Source organism: Papaver somniferum, unplaced genomic scaffold, assembly GCF_003573695.1.
Source record: "Papaver somniferum cultivar HN1 unplaced genomic scaffold, ASM357369v1 unplaced-scaffold_10, whole genome shotgun sequence".
NCBI lineage: Eukaryota > Viridiplantae > Streptophyta > Magnoliopsida > Ranunculales > Papaveraceae > Papaver > Papaver somniferum.
Window position 1 is genome coordinate 10837523 of NW_020618825.1, and position 14342 is coordinate 10851864.

The following is a 14342-nucleotide window of genomic DNA, read 5'->3' on the forward strand; positions in this document are numbered from 1 at the left end:
AGGGTTTAAAAGAATGTGTTCAACTTGGTTTTGAGTACGAAACGATTTTAGTGAGATAGATTGGAGAAATTAATTCAAGGAAGAACACCTGTTGTTATTGCCCATGGTGATTGATAATGGAGAAGGAAGAAATGGAAGCAACTGGTGTTTGTGAGAAGAACAAGGCAACGAATAGGTTTAAGTCAAATTCATGAAGCGGATGATTCTGTTTAAAACTGCGTTTAGAATTGATATCGATGATTGATGTGTTAACAGATTATAGGAGATGTGTCTAAAGTTCGTTTTTTTTAGTCCCAATCAATGTTGGTGGTAAGAATTTTTGGTTGGTAATGTCAGCTGATAGACACATTTTTGTGTCTGATATAATCTCAATTGTATATATTGTTAGTGCTCGATTTTGTATTTATTTTGGCTTTTTATGTCTTTGTAGGTGTTTTTGGAAAAATAAGATTTTGCGGCGAAATTGGCTCGAAAAGTGTTTTTTGCGTTCATGGGAGGACATTTGCTATTCAGACCCTCACTTTGGATAAGGGGTAACCTAATTACTAAGGGGCATCCCATTTCCAGGCATCTGCTAATCGCACCCCATCAGAGGATAAGGGGCACACCATCTTCTTTACGGTTTCAAAACCAGGTTTTGGCGGGAAAATAGGTGCAGTGAAAAACAGTTTTGGCAATCGTGATTTGGAGGAGTTTGAGGTCGATTAAACCTCTGATTTTCATAGGATAGACTCCTTATGGGTCTAGGAATCTGATATGGGTGTTTAAATCGATTAGACTCGGCTCAATCGACGGATTTTTATCACAACAGAAAATATGGAAAGTCACGTGTGTGACCTGTTTTAGGGAATTTTAGAGAGATTAAAGTGTTGTAAACCTTCCCAAAGATTTGTATATATCTAAGGAAGAGTTTATAATAAAAAGGAAAGCTCAGAAACGCGTAGAAATTCTAAAACAAGAAATTGCCGCAACTTGGCCGTGAAGAGAAGGAAAGAGATTTTGGAAGATTTGGGAGAGATTTAATCGGTATTTTTGATATAAATAGATGTCTTGGGTCATATAGAAGAGGTGTCAAGAGTTTGGGAACCTAAGGAGAGCCAGAGAAGAAGAAATCAGAGCTTTACCAAACTATGTTTCTGCTGCTGCTGCTGCTAAAGAGGAAGAACGCGAAGAACATTGACGCACGGGAAACAGTCGCAGAATAGTGTGTTTAACAGCTGAAGAACATTAAGCTGTGCAGGGAAGTCGTATTCTAGGGTCTTAAAATCAGCGACAAAGCAACAGTTTTTCTGTAACAGTTCCATTGTAACAGCTGTTTTGCAACACCAATACACTGTTGCAAACAGTCTGTGTTATTACTTTTCACTATTTTAATCATCTTTTGAGCAACAAACACATATTTTGAGATCATGATTAATATGAGGAGCTAAACCCCATTGATGAGGCGATAGAGGAAGCTATTTTTCCAACAAAAAGTGGAATCTTAGCCTCAGTGTTTCTTTTAGTATTGATATCATCTTTGATTGAGTTTTCTATAATTTTTAGTGAGTTTTCTATTTTAATATTAGAATTTAAGTCTAATTAATATCCTTCACAAGTCTGAGAATCGAACCACTTTTACCACTATTTCAAAACTACATCAATTTTTGGCGCCGCCGACGCGGACTTGTTTTTAAGGTTTTAGATTTATTTTTATTTATTTATTTTTATTATTTTTGTCCTTTTTTATGTTTTTGGGTATTTATCTTGTGACTACAGGTTCTGGATCATAAAGAAAATTGAGCCAAGGAGTTTGGTGATTTCAAAAAGACTTGGAGCTAAAGATTAAAGCAAAAAGAACAGAAAAGAAGACAATTTTATTTTAGGGTTTTTTGTTTTATTAAAAAAAAAAAAAAAAAAAAAACTGTATTACGGTTTATTATTTTTGTAATTTTTCTTTATTTTTTTTGGACTTTTGGACTTTGGGACATTATTTTTTTATTACCCTACGGAAGGGTACTTTAAATATAAACTGTTTGCAGAGAAGGAGGACAATTACGATATTGTCTCTGCACCTTGGGTTCGTACACTAGACATCGGAGTCAGTGGCCCGAGTTGACTACAACCGATTCATCCCCCGTCTGGAACAGTAGGTAAGATTTTAAACACTCGCGAATCCCCTGTCAGCGAGTTACCGGACTCCTTCGTATGCATATATGTTGAGAACTGAATACGAACATTTATTTTTCTAGTAAAGGGCAAGGCCTCGCCATACAAGATAACGGTTCGGATTTCATCACCGTTCTCTTCTTGCCCGCTTTAGGAACACGTAACCTACGCGAACCTAAGCCTAAAATTTTGACTAGAACGAGACCGATAGGGTAACGAGCTTAACAGGAAAGTCATTCGAAAAATATTGGTTACTCTTTTAAGCATACTTCGAAGTTCTTGACGGTTTCTGTAAGTTGAATGCGTGACTGCGCCGCCTTGTAATACGGGTGAGGCCTTGGGTGTCAAAGCTCCACCGAGCTTCCCTTGCCTCTATTCAACTTACATTAACTCGGATTGATTCCAGAGGGGTTTGCTTAAATTGTAACGAATTCCCGATCGAAGGATTAGAAGCTGGTCTAGAAACAATCTAAGTGGAGCCATCATGCTTTTTGTTTGTTAGAAATCAATAGGTTTGATTTGGTTGAGTCGGCCTTGATCTGTGTTTGCTTACTCTTCTAATTTAGAAAATTCTATTGTATGCCTGAACGTAAAAGAGACGCACTAGGTAGATTTGTTAATGAGAAACTTAGTAGTTCGAAGCGTCTCGATTACCTCAATCTAGAAAGTCCGACTTTTGAAGAGTCTGTTTTTGAACGTCCTTTGACTGAGGAGAGAATCCCAGTTGCTCCTTAATTGGGAAAAATGCCATTTCATGGTTAAATCAGGAATTGTGTTAGGGCACATCGTCTCTTCAAAGGGTATAGAGGTAGACAAAGCCAAAGTTGACCTTATTAAGACTTTACAGGTTCCAAAAATCGTAAAAGATATTAGGTCATTCCTAGGGCATGCAGGCTTTTACCGTCGATTCATTAAGGATTTTAGCTTGATTTCTAGACCTCTTTGCAATTTGCTTGCTAAAGATGTTAAGTTTGTCTTTGATGATGCTTGTTTAGAGGCTTTTGAGAATCTTAAGACTTTAATCACTACTGCCCCGATAGTCCATGCACCTAACTGGAACCTACCCTTTGAAATTATGTGTGATGCTTCAGATTATGCTATAGGTGTTGTGCTAGGTCAGCGAGAAAACAAACTACTCCATGTGATTTACTATGCTAGCAAAACTCTGAAAGATGCCCAAATGAATTATACAACTACCGAGAAGGAATTGCTAGCAATCGTGTTTACCTTGGATAAGTTTAGATCCTATTTATAAGTTTCTAAGATCGTAATCTATACTGATCATGCTTCTTTGAAATACCTTTTGTCTAAGAAGGATACCAAACCTAGATTGATTAGATGGATCCTTTTGTTACAAGAATTTTGTCCAGACATTAGAGACAAAAAGGGTAGAGAAAATGTAGTAGCATACCACTTGTCTAGGCTAGTTGTAAGTTCCCCTAGTAATTCCCTTCCTATAAGGGATAGCTTTCCTGATGAACAATTGTTCTTTGTTTCCCAATCACCTTGGTATGAAAATATAGTGAATTATCTTGTTACTGGTCAAACCCCTCAACATTGGGGTGAACAAGATCGTTATAGGTTTTTAGCCGAGATTAAACATTTCTTTTGGGACGATCCTTATTTGTTTAAGTACTGTCCAGACCAGATCATTAGGCGATGTGTACCTGAGAGTGACCAGTCTAGTATTATCTGCTTTTGTCATGAACATGCATGTGGGGGTCATTTTAGTGCTAAGAATACTGCTGCTAAGATTTTGCAGTGTGGATTTTACTGGTCTTCGTTGTTTAAAGATTCCCATAGTCACTGTGTTTCTTGTGAGCGTTGCCAGAAGTTAAGAACCATTTCCCGTAGAAATATGATGTCGTTGAACCCTATTTTAGTGATTGAGGTCTTTGATATGTGGGGCATTGATTTTATGGGTCCATTTTCTATTTCGTTTGGTTATCTTTACATACTTGTCGCTGTAAACTATGTGTCTAAGTGGGTTGAGGCGGTTCTGTGTAAAAAGAATGAACGCAGGGTCGTAGTCCAGTTTTTGAAAGAGAATATACTTACACGTTTTGGTACGCCGCGATCTATAATTAGTGATGGAGGTTCACACTTTTGTAATATACCGTTTGCTCTTTTAATGAAACAATATGGTATTACCCATAAAGTAGCGACCCCATATCACCCTCAGACTAGTGGTCAGGTAGAGGTTTCCAATGGGGAAATTAAACGTATTCTAGAGAAAACAGTTAATCCAAATAGGAAAGACTGGTCGTCGAGACTTACTGATGCCTTATGGGCTTACCGTACTGCGTTTAAGACACCCATTGGAATGTTACCTTATCGTTTAGTATTTGGCAAGGCATGTCACCTTCCCGTTGAGTTAGAGCATAGAGCCTATTGGGCTATTAAGAACTTAAACTTTTCACTTGACAAGGAAGGAGATCAAAGAAATCTCCAGCTCAATGAGTTGGACGAGATTCGTAGAGATGCATACGATAGTGCTAAGGAGTGTAAGAAAAAAATGAAACTTGTGCATGGTAGGAATATTTTACGAAAGTCATTTTCTCCAGGTAAAAAAGTTCTTCTGTATGACACTCGTTTGCATCTATTCCCCGGGAATTTGCGCTCTCGGTGGATCGGTCCTTTTGTGGTCCGTACTGTTTTTCCTCATGGCGCTGTTGAGATTGAGACACCAGATGGTATTTGTTCTTCGAAGGTTAACGGTCAGCGATTGAAGCCCTTTTTAGAGCCTTTTCCTACAGGTGATATTGAGGAGGTCCCTCTGGAGGACCCTGTTTACCTTGATTGACCATCGAGGCAATTTTGTATGTTGTATAATATTTTTGTAGGTTTTTGGTTACACTTCACCCAGGTACTATCTTTCCGACTTCTCTCTTTACTATTTCCTCATGTTACTTATATTTTTGGTACTTTTCTTTGATTAGAAACATTGAGGACAATGTTAGATTTAAGTTTGGGGGTGGGGTAGAACTTTTTGTTACCTTTTCGTTGCAATAAATACACTCCATAGCCTAGAAATTTATCCCTATTAAGGATGGCACTAACCAATCTAAGTGGATGGAAGCATTTTGGTTGTAGGACTTGAGGAACCAATCTGACTAGATGGCAACATCTAAAGAGTCTATTCATAAAAGCACAAAGCTCAGGTGTTAGAAATAACATGATAGTTTCACCATATCTCATTGAGTCATTTTCACTTCTGTTTTTATTTTGTTTTGTTTTTAAACTATGTTTCTCTAAGTGATTAGGTCAAGTTGTTACCAATGCTAGGGTGAATTAGAGTGATTGAGATACAAAAAAAAAAAAAGAGTTGAAAAAGAAAAGAAAAAAAAAAGAAGAGAAATTGAGACTAGACCATCATACCAACTGGAATGAATTCAATAAAGTCAACCACTGGAACCCTTGTATATGCCAGTGTGTTGACCTAGAGTTAGGATTATCAATCACTGGTTCCCTTGTATATGCTAGTGTGTTGATATTAGTCAGACTAGTATCTCAGTTCATTAGGATAGGTTCATTTTGGCGGAGGCCTTCAGACAGATATGAGAAACACCGTTCACCTAGTAAACATCAAAACCATCTATGTTTTTTCTATATCCATCTTCTTGATCTATCCATGTGATTAGTTTTGACTCCGGATATTGATGTCCATAGTGTGACTATCTGAGTAGAGCTCTGTCACTTCATATGAATTTTAGTATGCTTGAGTACGAACTCGTGTACATCAATTGGAATTTCGCATCAGGGTACTTCCTCCTACAGTCAATAAGTATGCCAACCAAGGAGATTCTTTAGTGGCTTCCAAGGTTCTGTGTAGATAGCTAGGGTCTGGAGTATAAAGGTTTTGTGGGTATACCTATGGTAAGCCCTCCGGAGACAACACTCCGCCACTAGGGACACCTAGGGGTTTAAAGGCTTATTGACGATGCCTGCGACAGTGAGTTAGGATTTTATTTCTATTTTATTTTTGCTCGAGGACTAGCAAATAATAGGTTTGGGGATAATTGATAGACAAATTTTTGTGTCTGATATAATCTCAATTGTATATATTGTTAGTGCTCGATTTTGTATTTATTTTGGCTTTTTATGTCTTTGTAGGTGTTTTTGGAAAAATAAGATTTTGCGGCGAAATTGGCTTGAAAAGTGTTTTTTGCGTTCATAGGAGGAAATTTTCTATTCGGACCCTCACTTTGGATAGGGGTAACCTAATTACTAAGGAGCATCCCATTTCCAGGCATCTGCTAATCGCACCCCATCATAGGATAAGGGGCACACCATCTTCTTTACGGTTTCAAAACCAGGTTTTGGCGGGAAAATAGGTGCAGTGAAGAACATTTTTGGCAATCATGATTTGATATGGGTGTTTTGGCGGGAAAATAGGTGCAGTGAAGAACAATTTTCATAGGATAGACTCCTTATGGGTCTATGAATCTAATATGGGTGTTTAAATCGATTAGACTGGGCTCAATCGACGGATTTTTATTACAACAGAAAATATGGAAAGTCACTTTTGTGACCTGTTTTAGGGAATTTTAGAGAGATTAAAGTGTTGTAAACCTTCCCAAAGATTTGTATCTATCTAAGGAAGAGTTTAGAATAAAAAGGAAAGCTCAGAAACGCGTAAAAATTCTAAAACAAGAAATTGCCGCAACTTGGCCGTGAAGAGAAGGAAAGAGATTTTTGATATAAATAGATGTCTTGGGTCATATAGAAGAGGTTTCGAGAGTTTGGGAACCTAAGGAGAGCCAGAGAAGAAGAAATCAGAGCTTTACCAAACTCTGTTTCTGTTGTTGTTGCTACTGAAGAGGAAGAACGCGAAGAACATTGACGCACGAGAAACAGTCGCAGAATAGTGTGTTTAACAGCTGAAGAACATTAAGTTGTGCAGGGCAGTCGTATTCTAGGGTCTTAAAATCAGCGACAAAGCAACATTTTTTCTGTAACAGATCCATTGTAACAGCTGTTTTGCAACACCAATACACTGTTGCAAACAGTCTGTGTTATTACTTTTCACTCTTTTAATCATCTTTTGAGCAACAAACACATATTTTGAGATCATGATTAATATTAGGAGCTAAACCCCATTGCTGAGACGATAGAGGAAGCTATTTTTCCAACAAAAAGTGGTACATTCTATTTTATCTTTTTATTTGCAATAATTATATGATTATTTGCCTTGAACTATTATTGAATATGATTTTTATTTGAGTGATTGTGATCTATTTTGATGGAGTATGCTTAGTTTTAAGACTTTTGATGCTTCATACTTGGTATTTACAATTATTACTTTTGAAAATCTACTTGTTGCAATATTTTAGAATCAAATTAAACAAGAAAATTGCATAAATATAAGTATTGGTTTAATCACTTTGAACTTGGAAAATAGTGGAATCTTAGCCTCAGTGTTTCTTTTAGTATCGATATCATCTTTGATTGAGTTTGCTATAATTTTTAGTGAGTTTTCTATTTTAATATTAAAATTTAAGTCTAATTAATATCCTTCACAAGTCTGAGAATCGAACCACTTTTACCACTATTTCAAAACTACATCATCAGCAAATTGAGAGAAAGGGGTAATTTGTTGTGCTTAAGATTAGCTACTTCCTAAACACCCCAAGATCTTCACACAGAAAACAGAAAAACTATGCGAAATTTAAACAAGAACACAAAGAATTATAGTGGTTCGGCAATGTGCCTACTCCACTGCAGCAAATAAACTTCTCATTGAAACTTAGAGAATAGAAAAAAATTGTTTTTTCACACACCTCTAACAATTCAGACGAGGATACAATAGCCAAAGGGTTATCACCTCTACTTATAGGGCTAGGAATAATCTAGAATCCACCTAGAAATATAAGTCCTAAATAGAGAACTAATTCCGAGTACAAAACAGATTCCTAAAATAAGTTGCAAACTGATTTAGGAAATAAGTTTGGTCTTTCCTAATGTAAGATGTTTCCTAAATCGAGCCTGAAAAGACGAGTGTACCCAAATATACCTCTATCTAGAACTTTTCCACCTATAAGTCATTTCTCCGAAAGTTATTTCTATGGACTGAGTCGAGACAATACAACAAATTGGTATCACACTTCGAGTGATCTTCTATGGATACGAGATCGAGACAAGACAATCAACGAAGTGTGTTTACTTGATATTAGGTTCGGATTTAACCAAACTCTAAGGGATAAATTATCAAGTAAATAAGAATTAACGTTTGTGTATTTTACTTCTAATTATAATAAACAATTATAATTGCGGAAATAGAAAAGTAAAAGACACAGCAAGATTTTGTTAACGAGGAAACTGTAAATGCAGAAAAACCCCGGGACCTAGTCCAGATTGAATACTCTCAGAATTAAGCCGCTATACAAAATCTAAACCAACTTCGTGTAGTTGAGACCAAGCAACTAAACTTATAGTTCACTTAGTTTCCTCAGTATCCCTGCGCCTCCAACTTGTATAAATCACGCACTTGGAACAATTCCTTTGGTTAGTATTCCAAACAATAAAGGAACAAAAAATTTGCTCGGTAACAACTCTTTTCAACCAAGTGATATGAGTATGACAAAGGCTCTCTCGTTTAACACATAAACACCTTTGTCGGGTCCTTAGATCTCTTTCTTACCAATCACCACAGTGATTGTAAGCCTTAATCAATCAACACTTTTAATCACAAAGAAGCGTATTGATGCCGATTTACACAACTATCTAATCAATGATTATCAAAAAGATAAATCGGATTAGTCGGATCCCTTTCCAGCCGAAACAAGTATTGGTCACACCAAAGATTATGAACCCAAAAAGTCTTCTTGTCATCAAATCTTCTTTGATCTTCAATAAACACCTGCACACAATCAACTTGAATCTATCGTGATAAATCATACACAGAACGGAGTCTGTTAACGTTGGATTATCACAAGACGTCTTTAGATCTACAAACAGTCTAAAGATCCCCGTCGAAACTTCGATCTAGTTTGAGTGAATCTTATATCAGAACAGAAGATTCTCAAGCATAAACAAACTAGGTGCAATCAAAGCTAAACCACCGTTAATCAATCAAATCAATCGAAAACTAATAATAAACCTCAATTATCTAGTTTCCCACCAACGGTAATAATAGAGCTTCTCAATCCCAAAGAAGTCTTTAAACCGAGCTGCCGTAAGAGATTTCTCCTAATTAGGGTACTCTCCTCTCCGATAGGCGGCTCCACCAGTAACAACACGACTGAGGTAGTTTTGCTGGCTCTGAGGATTAGTTTGCAAGAGAAGCAAACTTCAGTATTTATAGACAAGGAAGTTTGGACACCAAGGAATTTCCAAAACCGAATATTCTCAAAGATATGCAATAAACACAGAATCGGTTTTCATAATTCCTGGAAATGCTTTTTCCAAATATTGACCGAAATTCAGTAGAAAAATCTATAATTAGTAAATGCACATTACTAATTATTATTTTCTAAAGATACTTATTTAATTACTGGAAATTAAATACCATATAAAAACCAAGAAACCTTTAATAAAAATATTCTCAATTAATTTTGATCCAGGGATTCTGCTTAGCTATCAAGGAATATCTTTGAACAATTAATGATAAGAGTTACAACCCGTGTTCAAAGAATGACGACATCCTTACTTTGTAAGTCCTCTTTCATACTTACAATCTTGGAAACGAAACACATTCGATTTCCAAGAACCATGGGATTGATTATCCTATCAAATCACTAATCATGGGTATCACGGTTCTACCAAAACAAGTTTCGATTCTACCTCCATGTGAGTACCGTGCATAGTCACACTAGTTACCAAAACTCGGTTGACTAGGTACTAGGATCGGTTCCCCACATACTTATGGTAACTACCTGTAATTTGGTGCTCATATACATAGGATCGGTTCCCCTCACTACTAAGAACTTGTTTCACATGTTCATAGGATCGGTTCCCCTCACACTAAAAACTTGTGGCACCTCTTACAAGTATCGATTACCCTCTTGCAAATTTCCTTGCACCTCTTACTAGGATCGGTTCCCCTTTCACTAATAAAAGTTGGTATTTACAAGGTATCGATCATACCATCTTGAGTGATTACTTAAGATCGGTTTTACTAATAAAAGTTAGACCAATAACTTAAGTCAGGCATTCGTGAATAGTAATACCAAGCACATAAACAAGTTTATGATCGGTTCTACACATCACGCATATTGGTAATTTAAAATAAATTTGCAATGAATAAAAATACCAATAATCCTAGCGATTTCCCTTTCGATCCACAAACGAGTTTGCGAACTTACTTCCTTTAAACGAATGTAAAAACATTGTTTCCTAGGATGAAATCTTCACGCACACCCATACATAATCACAATAGCATTTAAACGATTATGTTGATGTCTTATATACAAAGTTTAATGGTTAAGAAACAAACCTCGTATTGTATTCCTTAATACTATGTCTATCTAGATTTCATACACAGCTTCGCGGTTTCGTTTTCAATATGCACGACTTGAAAGATACGTTAGGGAATGAAAAAATTCAAGTCAAATATTACTAACTTCAAGAGGAAGGATGATTGTTGTCGTTGTATCTCCATACTTCTTCACCATCTTCAAGTCTTCATGTAATACTTGTAAGTCTCGAATCCTAATACTTTCAAGCTAACCTATACAAAGTTGACTCTAGTAATTAATCAAGTGACTTTTTAAATGAGTTTTGATTCACTAAAATATGACAACCAAACTTGACATACCAACGCTTGGTGGGTTCAACCGAGCAATGCTCTAACAGAGCCAATAACTAACAATTCTCCACCTTGGAAAGATTTCTAGGACAACTTCACTACTCTCTAATTTCTTCACCTTGGTATGAAATTTGACATTCCATTTCCTTCAAACTTTTGCTGCTTTCACTCATACGAAGATGCTTCACTTCTTCAATCACCATAAAGATGCTTCACTCCACTTTTGGGCTTCACATGTGCTTGACAACACCACTACACCCTAAGGTGTCTTCAAATATGCACAATGCTGATCAAGTTTAGACAATGTCTAAAATTTTCACCTGTCACCACTTTGATGAGCATATCTGCTGGATTTTTAACCGTTCCAATCTTTTCCAGCAAAAATTCACCTTCTTCAATAATTTCCCGTACTTTGTGATATCGTACATTGATGTGTTTTGTTCGAGCGTGATAAAATTGGTTCTTAGCTAGGTGTATCGCACTTCGATTGTCACAATACACTCTTACTTGCTCTTGCTGAATCCCCAACTCCTCAAAAAAACCTTTCATCCAAACGGCTTCCCTTGTACCTTCTACAACATCCATATATTCATCTTCGGTTGTCGATAACGCTATTGTAGGTTGTAAGGTTGACCTCCAACTTATCGGTCCACTCGCTACTATAAAGACATACCCAATAGTGGACCGAAACTTTTCCAAATCACCTGCGTAATCGGAATCACAATATCCTATTACTTTGCAACCAGTTCTCTCATTCTGTGAGAACTTCAATCCAACATCTATGGTACATTGAATATATCGCAGAATCCATTTCACAACCTGCCAATGTTCGTTCCCTGGATTATGCATATATTTACTAACCACACTAACCGCTTGTGAAATATCAGGCCTAGTGCATACCATAGCATACATAAGTCTTCCAACAGCACTTGCATATGGTATTTCAGCCATTAAACTCTGCTCCTTCACTGTTTTTGGTGACTGTTCAGCATTCAACTTAAAGTGTCAAGCTAGAGGTTGTGTTACTGGTTTAGAATTATCATGTAAGACAAAACACTTCAATAAATTTTTCAAATAAGACTTTTGAGAAAGACTAATAGTGCCAAATTTCCTAACTCTCTCAATTTCCATGTCCAAAATTTTCCTTGCTTCACCAAATCTTTCATCTCAAATTCACTACTCAACTGATTTTTCAATCGTTGAATCTCCACCTCACTCTTAGAAGCAATAAGCATGTCATCTAGGTATAAAATTAAGTAGATAAAGTATCCATCTTGGAGCTGTTTGAAGGACACACAAGAGTCATAGTTGCTGCTTGTGTACTTTTGTGTCTCCATAAACTTGTCGAATCGTTTTTACCACTGCCTTGTAGACTCCTTCAAGCCATACAACATTCTCTTCAAGTTACATACCCAATCTTCTTTACCCGCTACTTCAAACCCCTCATGTTGCTTCATGTAAATCGTCTCATTCAAGTCACCGTGTAAGAAAGAAGTTTTCACATCTAGTGTACAAGCTCAAGATCAAACTGCGCCACCAAAGCAAGTAAAATTCTAATGGAAGTATGCTTTACCACTGGAGAAAAAACTTCGTTATAGTCAATCCCTTCCCTTTACGCGTAGCCCTTAGATACCAACCTTGTGTTGTATCTTATGTTGCTTGTAATTGGATATTCTTCCTTCTTTGTATATACCCACTTGCATCCAAATGTTTTTTCTCCTTTAGGTAGCTCCACTATCTCCCAAGTTCCATTTTTGTCAAGAGATTCCATCTCTTCACTCATGGCTTTATCCCACTCCACCTTTTCAACTGTCTTGACGGCCTGTATATAAGTGGTAGGAATTTCTTCTTCTACAATCGGTAATGCATATGCAACTATATCTCCAAACCATTATGTTTTGTGAGTATTTCTTGGTTCTTTCCTATGAGCAATACTATCATAATATGTAGCTTCTTATAGTAATTCAGGCTGTGTTACTTCTTCTTGTAATTATGGACCTGGTTCTTTGGTTGAACCATCAATTGGTCCCAACTTTAAGTCTTCATCATAACCTTCATGTACTAAATTCTCGTCTATGTGGGCAGACTTTACTGATTTCTCATTAGGTTCAAACACCTCCATTTGCCGACTTACTTCATTCATTTCAGATGATTCATTCTTCCACATTGTAGTCTCATTAAAGGTAATGTCCCTACTTATCACGACCTTCCTTGGCTCGGAACACCATAACTTGTATCCTTTTACCCCTGATTGGAAACCCACGAAAATGGATTTCTTGGCTCTAGGATCAAGTTTTACTTCCCTCACATAGTAATAAGCGGGACAACCAAATACATGTAACATATCGTAATCTGAAACTGGTTTACCATACCATACTTTCATCGAAGTTTTACCTTCTAGTGCCGCCGTTGGCAACCGATTCACTAGGTGACACGCATATTCTATAGCTGCAACCCAAAACTTCTTGCCTAATCCAGCATTAGACAACATACATCGTACTTTCTCCAGTAATGTACGGTTCATGCGCTCCTCCACCCCGTTCTGTTGCGGAGTCTCCCTTATTGTGAAATGATGCTCAAGGACTTCTCTTCACAGATTCGCAGGAATGGATCAGACTTATATTCACATCTATTGTACGATCTTAAGGCCTTCACTTTCCAGCCGGTCTTCATCTCGACCTTCTTCTTCCACTGCAAAAATATTCCCCAAACTTCATCCTTTCTATTCATGGTGTACATCCATACTCTTATGGTGAAGTCATCTATAAAGGAGACAAAATATCTTCTACCTCTCCAGGATGCAGTCCTTGAAGGTCCCCATACATCTGTGTGAACATAGCCTAGAACTCTCTTGGTGGTGCTTTTGTCGGTCATAAACTTCGTTCTAGTTATTTTCCCCTTCACACAATGTTCAAAAAATCCCAACTTGCTGCATAATTTTGTGCCTTTCAACAAGCCTTGTGAAGTCAACTTTTGCAAAGACTTTTATCCGCTATGCCCTAAACGCATCTGCCATAGTTTGGTAGTGTCCGACTCAACACTATCCGATACTGCTGTAATTACTTCATCCACACTTGTGTTTCCTTGCAGAAAATACAAGTTTCCATGTTTCAAACCTTTCATAAAAACTAGCCCATTGGAATATACCTTCAAAACTCCACCCTTCAATGTCATCTCGAACCCTCGGGAGTCAAGTTCACCTACTGAGATCATATTTTTCTTCAATTCTGGTACATAATGAACATCTTCAAGTTCTTAAACGACGCCATCATTCATATTTAAACAGATCTTCCCAATCCCTTCAACTTTACAGGTATTATTGTTACCCATAAACACCCTTCACTAGTGGAAAATAGCAGTTTCGTGACCGTCAAAGAAAGTCATATATACGAGTTAAATGACTTGCTTTGGCGGTCAACGAAAGGGTCGTTGTTTGAGCGTCTTTTCC